This window comes from Nematostella vectensis, chromosome 4 (genome assembly GCF_932526225.1).
Source record: "Nematostella vectensis chromosome 4, jaNemVect1.1, whole genome shotgun sequence".
Taxonomy (NCBI): domain Eukaryota; kingdom Metazoa; phylum Cnidaria; class Anthozoa; order Actiniaria; family Edwardsiidae; genus Nematostella; species Nematostella vectensis.
In genome coordinates, this window is record NC_064037.1 from 15,721,145 (window position 1) to 15,737,253 (window position 16,109).

At 44.1% G+C, this 16,109-nt stretch overlaps 1 long non-coding RNA gene across 1 annotated transcript; it reads left to right on the top strand.

The window, feature by feature from the left end:
- Nucleotides 1-6,658: 6,658 nt before the first annotated feature.
- On the top strand, nucleotides 6,659-10,185 carry LOC125561952. The gene is made up of 3 exons (XR_007307662.1): nucleotides 6,659-6,880; nucleotides 7,682-7,773; nucleotides 8,561-10,185. It is a non-coding gene; the product is annotated as an uncharacterized LOC125561952 (long non-coding RNA).
- Nucleotides 10,186-16,109: the final 5,924 nt, after the last annotated feature.

Genomic DNA, 16,109 nt, shown 5'->3' on the forward strand with positions numbered 1-16,109 from the left:
AGCTCCTATTGATTGGCTCACTCATAGTACCTATATCACAGCTGTACGCTCCTAGTGATGGGCTCACTCATAGTACCTATATCACAGTTGTACACTCCTATTGATTGGCTCACTCATAGTACCTATATCACAGTTGTACACTCCTAGTGATGGGCTCAATCATAGTACCTATATCACAGATGTACGCTCCTAGCGATGGGCTCACTCATAGTACCTACATCACAGTTGTACGCTCCTAGTGATGGGCTCACTCATAGTACCTATATCACAGATGTACGCTCCTAGCGATGGGCTCACTCATAGTACCTGTATCACAGTTGTACGCTCCTAGTGATGGGCTCACCTATAGAACCTATATCACAGTTGTACGCTCCTAGTGATGGGCTCACCTATAGAACCTATATCACAGTTGTACGGTATTGGTAATGGGTTCACTCATTGTACCCATGTCACAGTTGTACGCTCCTAGTGATGGGCTCACTCATAGTACCTATATCACAGTTGTACGCTCCTAGTGATGGGTTCACTCATAGTACCTATATCACAGTTGTACGCTCCTAGTGATGGGCTCACTCATAGTACCTCTATCACAGTTGTACGCTCCTAGTGATGGGCTCACTCATACTACCTATATCACAGTTGTACGCGCTCCTAGTGATGGGCTCACTCATAGCACCTATATAAAATTTGTACGCTATTGGTAATGGGCTCACTCATAGTACCTATATCACAGTTGTACGCTCCTAGTGATGGGCTCACTCATAGTACCTATATCACAGTTGTACGCTCCTAGTGATGGGCTCACTCATAGTACCTATATCACAGTTATACACTCCTAGTGATGGGCTCACTAATAGTACCTATATCACATTTCTACACTCCTTGTGATGGGCTCACTCATAGTACCTATATCACAGTTGTATGCTCCTAATGATGGGCTCACTCATAGTACCTATATCACAGTTGTACGCTCCTAGTGATGGGCTCACTCATAGTACCTATATCACAGTTGTATGCTTCTAGTGATTGGCTCACTCATAGTACCTATATCACAGTTGTACACTCCTAGTGATGGACTCACTCATAGTACCTATATCACATTTCTACACTCCTTGTGATGGGCTCACTCATAGTACCTATATCACAGTTGTATGCTCCTAGTGATGGGCTCACTCATAGTACCTATATCACAGTTGTACGCTCCTAGTGATGGGCTCACTCATAGTACCTATATCACAGTTGTACGCTCCTAGTGATGGACTCACTCATAGTACCTATATCACAGTTGTACACTCCTAGTGATGGGCTCATTCATAGTGCCTATCACAGTTGTACACTCCTAGTGATGGGTTCACTCATAGTACCTATATCACAGTTGTACACTCCTAGTGAAGGGCTCATTCATAGTACCTATCACAGTTGTACGCTTCTAGTGATGGGATCACTCATAGTACCTATATCACAGTTGTACGATCCTAGTGATGGGATCACTCATAGTACCTATATCACAGTTGTACGCTCCTAGTGATGGGCTCACTCACAGTACCTATATAACAGTTGTACGGTCCTAGTGATGGGCTCACTCATAGTACCTATATCACAGTTGTATGCTCCTAGTGATAGGCTCACTTATAGTACCTATATCACAGTTGTACGCTCCTAGAGATGGGCTCACTCATAGTACCTATATCACAGTTGTACACTCCTAGTGATGGACTCACTCATAGTACCTATATCACAGTTGTACGCCCCTAGTGATGGGCTCACTCATAGTACCTATATCAAAGTTGTACGCCCCTAGTGATGGGCTCACTCATAGTACCTATATCACAGTTATACACTCCTAGTGATGGGCTCACTCATAGTACCTATATCACAGTTGTACACTCCTAGTGATGGGCTCACTCATAGTACCTATATCACAGTTGTACACTCCTAGTGATGGGCTCACTCATAGTACCTATATCACAGTTGTACGCTCCTAGTGATGGACTCACTCATAGTACCTATATCACAGTTGTACACTCCTAGTGATGGGCTAACTCATAGTACCTATATCACAGTTGTACACTCCTAGTGATGGGCTCACTCATAGTACCTATATCACAGTTGTACACTCCTAGTGATGGGCTCACTCATAGTACCTATATCACAGTTGTAAACTCCTTGTGATGGGCTCACTCATAGTACCTATATCACAGTTATATTCTCCTAGTGATGGACTCACTCATAGTACCTATATCACAGTTGTACGCTCCTAGTGATGGGCTCACTCATAGTACCTATATCACAGTTATACACTCCTAGTGATGGGCTCATTTATAGTACCTATATCACAGTTGTACGCTCCTAGTGATGGGCTCATTTATAGTACCTATATCACAGTTGTACGCTCCTAGTGATGGGTTCGCTCACAGTACCTATATCAGTTGTACACTCCTAGTGATGGGCTCACTCATAGTACCTATATCACAGATGTACGATCCTAGTGATGGGCTCACTCATAGTACCTATATCACAGTTGTACACTCCTAGTGATGGGCTAACTCATAGTACCTATATCACAGTTGTACGCTCCTAGTGATGGACTCACTCATAGTACCTATATCACAGTTGTACACTTCTAGTGATGGGCTAACTCATAGTACCTATATCACAGTTGTAAGCTCCTAGTGATGGACTCACTCATAGTACCTATATCACAGTTATACACTCCTAGTGATGGGCTCATTCATAGTGCCTATCACAGCTGTACGCTCCTAGTGATGGGCTCACTCATAGTACCTATATCACAGTTGTATGCTCCTAGTGATGGGCTCAATCATAGTACCTATATCACAGTTGTACACTCCTAGTGATGGGCTCACTCATAGTACCTATATCACAGTTGTACACTCCTAGTGATGGGCTCACTCATAGTACCTATATCACAGTTGTACACTCCTAGTGATGGGCTCACTCATAGTACCTATATCACAGTTGTACGCTCCTAGTGATGGACTCACTCATAGTACCTATATCACAGTTGTACGCTCCTAGTGATGGGCTCATTCATAGTGCCTATCACAGCTGTACGCTCCTAGTGATGGGCTCACTCATAGTACCTATATCACAGTTGTACGCTCCTAGTGATGGGCTCATTCATAGTGCCTATCACAGCTGTACGCTCCTAGCGATGGGCTCACTCATAGTACCTATATCACAGTTGTACGCTCCTAGTGATGGGCTCACTCATAGTACCTATATCACAGTTGTACGCTCCTAGTGATGGGTTCGCTCATAGCACCTATATAAAATTTGTTAGCTATTGGTAATGGGCTCACTCATAGTACCTATATCACAGTTGTACGCTCTTAGTGATGGGCTCACTCATAGTACCTATATCACAGTTGTACGCTCCTAGTGATGGGCTCACTCATAGTACCTATATCACAGTTGTACGCTTCTAGTGATGGGCTCACTCATAGTACCTATATCACAGTTGTATGCTCCTAATGATGGGCTCACTCATAGTACCTATATCACAGTTGTATGCTCCTAGTGATGGGCTCAATCATAGTACCTATATCACAGTTGTATGCTTCTAGTGATTGGCTCACTCATAGTACCTATATCACAGTTATACACTCCTTGTGATGGGCTCACTCACAGTACCTATATCACAGTTGTATGCTCCTAATGATGGGCTCACTCATAGTACCTATATCACAGTTGTATGCTCCTAATGATGGGCTCAATCATAGTACCTATATCACAGTTGTATGCTCCTAGTGATGGGCTCACTTATAGTACCTATATCACAGTTGTACGCTCCTAGAGATGGGCTCACTCATAGTACCTATATCACAGTTGTACACTCCTAGTGATGGACTCACTCATAGTACCTATATCACAGTTGTACTCCTCTAGTGATGGGCTCACTCATAGTACCTATATCAAAGTTGTACGCCCCTAGTGATGGGCTCACTCATAGTACCTATATCACAGTTATACACTCCTAGTGATGGGCTCACTCATAGTACCTATATCACAGTTGTACACTCCTAGTGATGGGCTCACTCATAGTACCTATATCACAGTTGTACGCTCCTAGTGATGGACTCACTCATAGTACCTATATCACAGTTGTACACTCCTAGTGATGGGCTCATTCATAGTGCCTATATCACAGTTGTACGCTCCTAGTGATGGGCTCACTCATAGTACCTATATCACAGTTGTACGCTCCTAGTGATGGGCTCACTCATAGTACCTATATCACAGTTGTACGCTCCTAGTGATGGGCTCACTCATAGTACCTATATCACAGTTGTACGCTCCTAGTGATGGGCTCATTTATAGTACCTATATCACAGTTGTACGCTCCTAGTGATGGGCTCACTCATAGTACCTATATTACAGTTCCACGCTCCTAGTGATGGGCTCACTCATAGTACCTATATCACAGTTGTACGCTCCTAGTGATGGGCTCACTCATAGTACCTATATCACAGTTGTACGCTCCTATTGATGGGTTCACTCATAGTACCTATATCACAGTTGTACGCTCCTAGTGATGGGCTCACTCATAGTACCTATATCACAGTTGTACGCTCCTAGTGATGGGCTCACTCATAGTACCTATATCACAGTTGTACGCCCCTAGTGATGGGCTCACTCATAGTATATTACAGTTGTACGCTCATAGTGATGGGCTCACTCATAGTACCTATATCACAGTTGTACGCTCCTAGTGATGGGCTCACTCATAGTACCTATATCACAGTTGTACGCTCCTAGTGATGGGCTCACTCACAGTACCTATATCACAGTTGTACGCTCCTAGTGATGGGCTCATTTATAGTACCTATATCACAGTTGTACGCTCCTAGTGATGGGCTCACTCATACTACCTATATCACAGTTGTACGCTCCTAGTGATGGGCTCACTCATAGTACCTATATCACAGTTGTACGCTCCTAGTGATGGGCTCACTTATAGTACCTATATTACAGTTCCACGCTCCTAGTGATGGACTCACTCATAGTACCTATATCACAGTTGTACGCTCCTAGTTATGGGATCACTCATAGTACCTATATCACAGTTGTACGCCCCTAGTGATGGGCTCACTCATAGTATATTACAGTTGTACGCTCCTAGTGATGGGATCACTCATAGTACCTATATCACAGTTGTACGCTCCTAGTGATGGGCTCACTCATAGTACCTATATCACAGTTGTACGCTCCTAGTGATGGGCTCACTCATAGTACCTATATCACAGTTGTACGCTCCTAGTGATGGGCTCACTCATAGTACCTATATCACAGTTGTACGCTCCTAGTGATGGGCTCACTCATAGTACCTATATCACAGTTGTACGCTCCTAGTGATGGGCTCACTCATAGTACCTATATCACAGTTGTACGCCCCTAGTGATGGGCTCACTCATAGTACCTATATCACAGTTGTACGCTCCTAGTGATGGGATCACTCATAGTACCTATATCACAGTTGTACGCTCCTAGTGATGGGCTCACTCATAGTACCTATATTACAGTTCCACGCTCCTAGTGATGGGCTCACTCATAGTACCTATATCACAGTTGTACGCTCCTAGTGATGGGCTCACTCATAGTACCTATATCACAGTTGTACGCTCCTAGTGATGGGCTCATTTATAGTACCTATATCACAGTTGTACGCTCCTAGTGATGGGCTCACTCATAGTACCTATATCACAGTTCTGCGCTCCTAGTGATGGGCTCACTCATAGTACCTATATCACAGTTATACGCTCCTAGTGATGGGCTCACTCATAGTACCTATATCACAGTTGTACGCTCCTAGTGATGGGATCACTCATAGTACCTATATCACAGTTCTGCGCTCCTAGTGATGGGCTCACTCATAGTACCTATATCACAGTTCTGCGCTCCTAGTGATGGGCTCACTCATAGTACCTATATCACAGTTGTACGCTCCTAGTGATGGGCTCATTTATAGTACCTATATCACAGTTGTACGCTCCTAGTGATGGGCTCACTCATAGTACCTATATCACAGTTGCTTGCTCCTAGTGATGGGCTCACTCATAGTACCTATATCACAGTTGTACGCTCCTAGTGATGGGCTCACTCATAGTACCTATATCACAGTTGTACGCTCTTAGTGATGGGCTCACTCATAGTACCTATATAACAGGTGTACGCTCCTAGTGATGGGCTCACTCATAGTACCTATATCACAGTTGTACGCTCCTAGTGATGGGCTCACTCATAGTACCTATATCACAGTTGTACGCTCCTAGTGATGGGCTCACTCATAGTACCTATATAACAGTTGTACGCTCCTAGTGATGGGCTCACTCATAGTACCTATATCACAGTTGTACGCTCCTAGTGATGGCCTCACTCGTAGTACCTATATCACAGTTGTACACTCCTAGTGATGGGCTCACTCATAGTACCTATATCACAGTTGTACGCTCCTAGTGATGGGTTCACTCATAGTACCTATATCACAGTTCTACACCCCTTGTGATGGGCTCACATATAATACTTATATCACAGTTGTACACTCTTACTGATTGAGTACTGCAACACCAAATGGTAGACTTTTTGCATGATGTCTATATTTCCTCCTCTCCCCCTCCTCAGCACCCCTAGCTCCACCCCTGTGATTGCAAACTAAACATGATTATCATGTCACAGAGGTGCCATACACCCATACAAAATGCTCCTGTCCCACCCCGTGTGAGGAGAATATCTACGAGGTCAGGACCTCTGCTGCATATCACCCAACAGACTACTTCCTCAAACAGGCAGCTCGGCTCTACTACAACGTCACAAACCTCACCACGGAGGCGTCCATCCGGGACTTTGAGCAGTTTTACAGGTGCATATACCTGTCAAACTTTGAAAATCTCAAGACTTGATAATTTTTTCGGGGGAGGGGTGGGTTATATTCATTTTTTCGGGGGGAGGGGTGGGTTTAGCCTTGCAGGCGATTGCAGTATAGAAAGCTCTCACGAACAAATCCACTTATCGATCTCACGAGGTTGTTAGATTAATTGTGCTACACAAAGGAATTATTGTTTCAAATATTTTCAATAATAGAAAATAGGCAAAATGACAATTTTCTATAGAATAATTTTTCGGAAGCGATAAAAATCGCTAAATAGCGGGAGATTTGGTGCTCAACGCGGGAGAGCGGGAGAAGGGGTCCAAAATCTTGAGACTCCCACCTAATGCGGGAAAGTTGACAGGCATGATTATTGTAGGATTCTAGTCCCTGGCATTTTCGGGTGTTTGAGGTTTGCTGTGATTGAAATTTGACGTCACCTGGCTCATTCCAGCCCCTCTGCCTCACGGCCACAGGGATCCCAAACAGAACGTCAGGGACTAGGACGAGTCGTCAGGCGTATGAATTTTATATTATGGGGAGGTAGGAAATATTTGGGGGTGCAAAATGTTTGAAAAGTGATTTTGTGAAACTATAAACATAATACAAAAAATAAACATAATACAAAGTGCAAGTTCATGTCTATCACCTTGGAACATTGGACATTTTTGCACATTTTCGATGTTCATATTTTATACATCGATACCAATCAGAGCGCGCTTTCTTATAATATAGTTTTCTAAAAAAATATATTTTAACTTTTTCTTACAAAATGTTTTTTTGTGTGGTTTGTAGGAAGCGAGCCGCTTACATCCGCGTATACTTCGAATCTTTGACCTCGGATCTTATCGAAGAAAAGGCTACCTACGAACTGCCCAGTTTTTTATGTAAGTAGATGAATGTCTGAATTAGCGGCTGAATTAGAAGCAAATATTAGCAATATCGCATGGAACATGCGAGATGTTCGTGTTTCTTGGAAGGGAAGTAGCAGAGGGTGTGGCACTGGGGGCACATACCCCCCCCAATATTTTGAAAATTAGGAAATGACCAGTAGGGGCGTGGCTGTGCCCCCCAATATTTTCTTGTATGGTGTCCCCCCAATCTTACGTGGCCTGCTAAGGCTCTGCTTGGAAAGTGATAACGTCGTAACAGTGAATACGATTGGTGAGGTCTCGACACAGGTAGCCCAGGCTCTGTCAATGAGTAATTTGAACCGACCGCCTCATTGACCGTTAATAGAGAGAACATATGGAGTTGTTACTTTATGCAAGTATTCCTCCATAAAAATGTAATCAATTCAATCCAACGTGATGTAGTATTTGTAGCCGTCTATTATTTCCACGTTTAAGCGATCTAGAGCGCAGTTGGGGCCGCTTTAGCGCTGATCGGTGAAATTTAGAATTCCCTCGCTCCAAATGCGCTCTAAATCGCTTAAACGTGTAAATAATAGACAAATACAACTACTATCTCAAGTTGGATTGAATTGATTACATTTTTATGGAAAAATACTTGCATAAAGTAACAACTTCGCCGGTCGGTTTAAATTACTCATTGACAGAGCCTGGGCTACCTGTGGTCTCGAGAGGTATGACAGTGCGTAGGGCCACGCGACTATATTATTCTTATGCATATGTGATAAAAGATTTCCAATTTTTTTCAAAAACTTAATTTCAGCTGATATCGGCGGTAGTGTGGGACTGTTTCTCGGCTGCAGTGTCCTGACAGCTTGTGAGTTCCTGGAACTGTTCGCTGTGACGGTCGCTTCTCTATTCATGAAGTTTTTCAGACGCAACAACAACAACGTTAGAGATTTTAGGGCATAAACTTCATACCAGAAGATTAATCAAACACTACAAGGTATAAAACGACACTCATTAATCGAGCCTGTGTTATTAGAGGAGACACGCACGCTTGGCGTCAGCATGAGCGCGATCTCCCCAAAACTAGATTGTAATGTAAGATAACATTTTAATTGTTAAAAAAAACAAATAGATCTCATTTTTTTTGTGCGTCCAGGCGTCTGTCCTCTAATAGATGCGCAGAATAAAGACGTCACAGCGTCTTGGCGCAATTTGTAATACCTTTTGCAATTTGTAATAAAGTTGTTGCGTACTCGACTGGGTCTTGTTGCGTACTTTTTTTGTGCATGACACGCCGTGACGTCAACTGTTCATCTATTAGGACAGACGGACGCAAAAATGAGATCTATTTGTTAAGTACTCTTTTCACTATTTTTTTTTATAAGAACGTCTAATTTTCAGTTGAGGTTGGGCCGTTCTTATTTTGGGAGAATTTTAAGGTAGGAAATGTTCTTAAGGATGTTCTCTTCTATGATTATAGAAGAGAACAACTGATCAATAGCAATAATATCTTAGGTTGCTACTGTGAACACAATTAGATTTTGCATTTTAGAACGCATCAGACGCATTTCAGAACGCATCAGATGCATTTTAGAACGCATCAGACGCATTTTAGAACGCATCAGGCGCATCAGACGCATTTTAGAACGCATCAGATGCATTTTAGAACGCATCAGACGCATCAGACGCATTTTAGAACGCATCAGACGCATTTTAGAACGCATCAGACGCATCAGACGCATTTTAAAACGCATCAGATGCATCAGACGCATTTTAGAACGCATCAGATGCATTTTAGAACGCATCAGATGCATTTTAGAACGCATCAGACGCATTTTAGAACGCATCAGACGCATCAGACGCATTTTAAAACGCATCAGATGCATCAGACGCATTTTAGAACGCATCAGATGCATTTTAGAACGCATCATTTTGCTGCTATCTGAGCCTTGGCATGTTCTTAGAATTTCTTATAAAAAAGATTCTTATATAAAAAAAGAGTGTATGATAAAAAATTTGCAGGCATCATTTGTCTGATCATTTGTAAGAATATGGAAGAATGTGTCAACAATCCAAAACAGGGCTGTTTGTAGCTGGCTCTGATGTGGAAACAAACCTGGGGGAAGGGGGCATAATAGAAACGCTGGAGAAGTATGCCCGTGGTACCGTATACAGTGACTCATAATTGAATTGGGCAAAAATCACGTACCGAGCATAGTTTTTTTTTTGGCTCAGTGAATATATAATAAATAAGTTACGTGACATTTCTAGCTTTGCAAATGCCTTTTAAGGTAGAAAACCTTTTTAAGATCAACTCTGTATATAATAGTATCTTTATTATATAGCCGACTGTGTATAAAAATATGTTTGTGTATATAACTAAATTCTCGGCAGCAACGTAGAATGTGTAATGCGTTTAAGTAAAATTGGGCATGGCTATTTTGCTTTTATCATTATTACAAGATGGACACCTTTTCCATTGTTCTTGCAAGTCCAGGCCCGTACCCAGGGGGTGCAGGGGGTGTGTTTGAACCCCCCCCACACACACACACACAACGGCAGGCATATCAAGAAAATTCAGCAAAAAATTGTCGTTTTTGCCAAACGCGTTCATTTCCATATAAGGAAACTAATATATTCCTTATTTGTAAAAAGCTGCATGATTCTTGTCATTTTTAAGGTTGTCGTATCGCAGGGGCTTCGTAAACGTTGTGGCTTGTAAATAGAAGAGAAAAACAGTGACTGTGACCACCTGTACTCTATAGAGAAAGCATCTAAAAACAAACTAAGATTCCTCGGTACCCTAAGATTCCTCGGTACCAGACCCCCAAAACGACAACGTTTTCTTCATATAAAAATCCACTTCCGATCAGCAATATACGTAGTATTTGTAGATGAAACTTTAAAGGACAGCGAATAAGATAAAAAGGCATTCTAGATCACTCTGGTATAACATAATGTGTCAGACTTTTTTGTGGCAAAATCCGAAAAAAGAAGTCCCATACGGCATTAAAAATCCTTTTTTTTATTCATTCGTGGGTGGTTTCCATGGGTACCAAGAGCCTCCAGACTTCTCTCGTCCAGTGACTTTCAGCCAAAATGCCGCGGCTGGCTGAGCGTCTCGTCCAGTGAGGACGAGAGAAGTCTGTAGGCTCTGGTACCCATGGTAGGGGGTGGTCAGATTTTTATCAGAAAACTCAGAATACTAATGAAGGATATGAAACCTTGAATAGAAATGAGCAAAAAAACAAAAGTTTTTCGTCACAGATTTAATAATAAGAACGATTGAATATTAACAATACATCGATTCAATTGTCATGAAAGCAAATTTTGTATTTGTAACCCTTGAAATTCAACAATAAGTTCAGCCGAATTTTAATGTGCAATTTTGTTAAACTCATCGTCAGATAAGTTGGGGTCAGGTATCGGAGCGCGTACTGGTCGCCCAACCAGGTGCTTGAAAAGAAGGGACTGTGGCTCGGCTACCATGGGACCTCCTGACCCCAACAAAACCAAGCACCAGCCACAAGAATGAACAGGAGGTATCTTTTATTAAACCAAACTAGCAGAAGCGGCTGCTAACGCCTCTACGGGGGTACGGATGTAGCCTTTATACGCGTCACTAAACCAACGGCCAACAGATTGAATCAGATGATCTGAGAGCCCATTCCTAGCCGCCACGGTGGCGGCACCAATACGGAAGCTGTGGCTGGAGTAATCACCGGCGAAACCTGCTGCTCGCATAATCTGTCGCAAGCAAGACGTCAGGATAGGTTGAGATAAGGGCTGACCCGACTGCAACAAAAAGAGAGGACCCGGTGTACCTCCTCTCAAGTGCAAGTAAGCTAGGATGGCCTCAACCGCACACAGGGTAGGTCTGGCTTTACCAATATAGATAAAGGTTCCTTTGCGAAAGGGGTCAGTCTTAGAGGCCTTGATGTTGACATGTATGTACTTGGGAACCGACATGGAATCTAAGGTAATGTCCTGAGGCTGAAGGTGTCGCTGTGACGAGAAGCTGTTCAACGAGTCTACAGTAAACTCAGATGCTCTCTGAAAGCCAAAGTAGGCGAGGCAGCAGGCAGCTCAAAACATTAGGTGATCTGGAATCCCGAGGTCAGGTGGCGGTGGATAATATACATTACCTCATCGGTAATCGGTAACCGGGACGAGGGATTCACACCGCGAACCCTTCTGATGCCCCTCAATACTCTCTCGAGTCGTAAACAGCCCGCAAGAGGGTCCTGGAACCCCTGTTCAATGTGCATAGCACGAACTCCAGACAAGTAAACCTTGATTGACGACGGCTGAACAAAATCCGCAAGAAAGGAGGCAAACAAGCAAAGCGTCCACTCATCTGCCGGGCATGGAGACCCGGTCAAGGGGTTGAGCTTTCCCAATTGCGCGCAAAAGTTGACAAACTTCCGCTGAAATGTAGCATACGACTTACGAGTGGACGGGGCAAGTCCCTCGGAGATGAACCGCCAGCACCTTGTTTCTAAGGGTGAAAGATATCCGCCAGAAGCCACGCTGGGATGGGAGTAGGGGATGTACGTGCCCAAGGCGCCAAGCGCAGAAATTCCTGCCAATTGAAACGGGACAGAGCGATTTTCAATCCCTGGAACATGGGCTGCAGCGAAAGAAAAACCACATCTCGCAGCCCACATGAGTAGCCTACGCAGCAATTTCATGATGCACGGAACCTTCGAGGTCCTAGAGTTAACGATGTGAACCACGGCTTCATTGTCAGACCTGAAAAGGACATGTCCCCTACCCCATCCGTGTCCCCATACATGCGCTGCGATAATAATAGGGAAGAGCTCCTTGTAAGCTATTGACTGCGAGGTCTGAGAGGCGAACCAGAGCCCATTAAACCACTCCGACCCACAATAAGCTCCATAGCCAAAGGCGCCTGCTGCGTCAGAGGTGACGATAACCGTAGGAGTGGCTTCTAAACCAGGATAAAGCAAGAAGCTGACACCGTTCCAAGATTCCAAGAACTGTTGCCACCACGCCAAGTTGCGACGAGTTTCATTGTTAATGCGAATTGGGTGTCTGTCATGTCTGAAGCATCGGAGTTGATCGATCAAGCGCCGGATGAACGCCCGGCCAGGCCACACTACTTTACAGCGTGATAAAGGTGGCCGATTAAAGATTCTAAATCGTGCCTAGTGCACCAATCTAGGCGAGACCACTTATTAATGAGTGCGCGTAGTTCGCCAACTTGTCTGCTGGTAACCGGGCTACGCGGTTGACTGAATCTAGTTCTATACCTTGAACGGTAAGTGTCGAGGAGGGGCCATCACACTTGCCCGGGTGCAGAGGAAGGCCAAGATTGGTGCAGACCTGTAGCGCCACTGACAGAACTCGCACAAACCGCGGAGAGTCGGGTTGGCCCGCCAAAATAAAATTGTCAAGGTAGTGCATAATGTCCGACACCTGGTGATTGGTGATTGGATTGGGACGTTCCGGTACGCCGACATGACGTCGAATTTTGCAATTAAAGCCCCCGGGCCGAATTTGTCTACGATGCGAATGATATCGTTCACTCGTATGTAGTGCAAGGTAAACTGTTCGGGATCAATCCCGTCATTCACGCTTGCGCCTTCAGGCGATGATAGGTCGACAATCAAACGCCACTTCCCGGGCTGCCCGCTCTTAGGGATCACCCCAAATTCGCTGATGTGTAGGTTGGGGAATATAGGGTATGCAAACGGCCCAGCCACTCTACCTAGCGATACCTCATTCGCCAGATAATCGCCGACCACCGAAGGGTGCTCCTGTGCAGATTGCTTATTCTTTTTGCTCGACTGGAGTGCTGAAGACCCGTCAAATCCTACTCTAAACCCATGGCGTATACCATCCAGTACATATGCCACCAGGTGTTGATCGGGGTGTTTAATCAACTGTGCAGCGAACCTGTCGGGCTTTAGAGGCGTCACCGATGGGACTGATGCGGGCAATGCTGCAACAAAATGTCACTCATCAACTCCCAAAACCACTAGAGCAGGCAGGCTGAAAACAGAGGAGGGGAGGGGGCAAGCTGGCCCCTGCCGCGAGCTCAGAGGATCCTTGAAGATAGAAGTACCTTAGTAGTTGGTGAACTTGGGTGAAGTGTGGAATCCCGCGAGCGGTGTCGAATAGCTCGATGAATGGTGGTGAACCTTAGCACCACGCGGGCGTAGATCGAACCCCCCTCGGAGCAGATCTGGTCGTACCAACCACTCTTCTTGAACACCCTGTTCGAATAAGCGACCTGTGATAAACGCAAACCTTGCTATCGCGCATGCAAAGTAACACCCAGCGCGAAGCATCCTGGGAGAAGGATGACGAACTATATCACGTGCGCAGCAAAGCCCTACGCGAAAAAACACGTATGAGCGACCTTTCACCGCGTATGTACCGAAACAACCCGGCGCGAAGCATCCTGGGAGAAGGGCGAACCTTTCCATTCCGCATGCGCAGTAACAAACCCTGCGTGTAGTATCCAAGGAGAAAACCGGTCCGAACCAGGTCACATGCGCTGTAACAACCCTGCGCGAATTATCCTGGGAGAAGGGCGAGCCTTACCATCCCACACGCGCAGCAACAACCCTGCGAGTTGTATCCTGGGCGAAGACTGAACCGAAGCAAGTACCGTGCGCAGTAACAACCCTGCGCGAAGCATCCTGGGAGAAGGGTGAACCTTTTCATCCCGTATGCGTAGTAATAACCCTGCGCGACGCATCCTGGGCGTAAATTTGAACGGACAAAGTTGCGTGCGCAGTGACAACCCTGCGCGAGTAATCCCGAGAGAAGGGCGACCTCACCATCCCACATGCGCAGTAACAGCCCCGCGCGAAGGGCCCCGCTTGAGACAACGTGCGTGCGTGGAGGACGGCAAACCTGTTCAGCGCCGAAACCACACTGCATTATTATTATTATTATTATTATTATTATTATTATTATTATTATTATTATTATTATTATTATTATTATTATTATTATTATTATTATATTATATTATATTATATTATATTATATTATATTATATTATATTATATTATATTATATTATATTATATTATATTATATTATATTATATTATATTATATTATATTATATTATATTATATTATATTATATTATATTATATTATATTATATTATATTATATTATATTATATTATATTATATTATATTATATTATATTATATTATATTATATTATATTATATTATATTATATTATATTATATTATATTATATTATATTATATTATATTATATTATATTATATTATATTATATTATTATTATTATTTTTAATTAATGTTCCAACCAACCTACGTGCGCAATATCCCCCACGGGAAGCATCCTGGAAAGCGGGCGAGCCTTCCTATCCCCACCGGTGCCGCAACCTGCGCGAAGAGTCCGGGAAAAGGAATAACCTCAACATACTCCGCCCCTCTTACCGGGTGTAATAACAACCTTCGCACTCGTAGTAGCGGCGCGGTATCCTAGACCAGAAGCGAAGTCCGAAACCTAGACTTGGCCTCGAGGGAGGGAAGAAGGTGGGAAATACCAATCACGTGCCCGCAACAACTCTGCGCTAAGTATGCTGGGAGACGGCACGCTAATATAACACCTAACACCATAGAATAAAGCCAAAGTCATGTATATGTAACGGTACCAAAAGAACTTGTGGTTAATAGAGCTCGACTGCTCTTGACAAGTGCATCCAAAAGTTAGGCTAACCGAGCCTAATACTACATACACAATAGATGCTCCTACTAATTGACTACGCAATAATGAGCCTAGTGAGCATAAAAAGTGTCACTTATCCGACCTATAGGTTAATATAGGTTTGCAAAGTCAACATCTACAACCTTATCGGTGATGGCGTTTCGGAGGCTTGGTGCTGGGAGAGGAGGAGCGCGCTCTGTTTGGTTTGCGTCCCCGGCTAGCACACTCCACTTGTGGGTGAGGTCCGGAACAGGTCGCACAGCGGTGGGAAAACTGACAGACAGGAAACGTCGGTGAAGTGAACTTCCCACGATTCCACGAGTAACATATCCCGTCAGCAGATGAGGATGCCCGGGGCGATGCACCTGACGTATGGAAGCTAAACAGCTGTGCGTCTATCATGGGACCAATCGGTCAGTTGGTTTGCGGCTGCCTGTTCTCGAAAGGCACGATCGTACGACAACCAAGCTTTCTCACCGAATTGACGAAAGGTAGCAGAATGGAAAGTTTATACTTTGTGAGATCTTGCCACCGATCAGGAAAATAAGACACTAGTACCGTCGAATAAATAGTGAAGGCTTCGCACCACGACACGACGTCCTCCAGCCGCCTTTTCGGTTTCTTGGAGCGGGGAGCCGACAACAA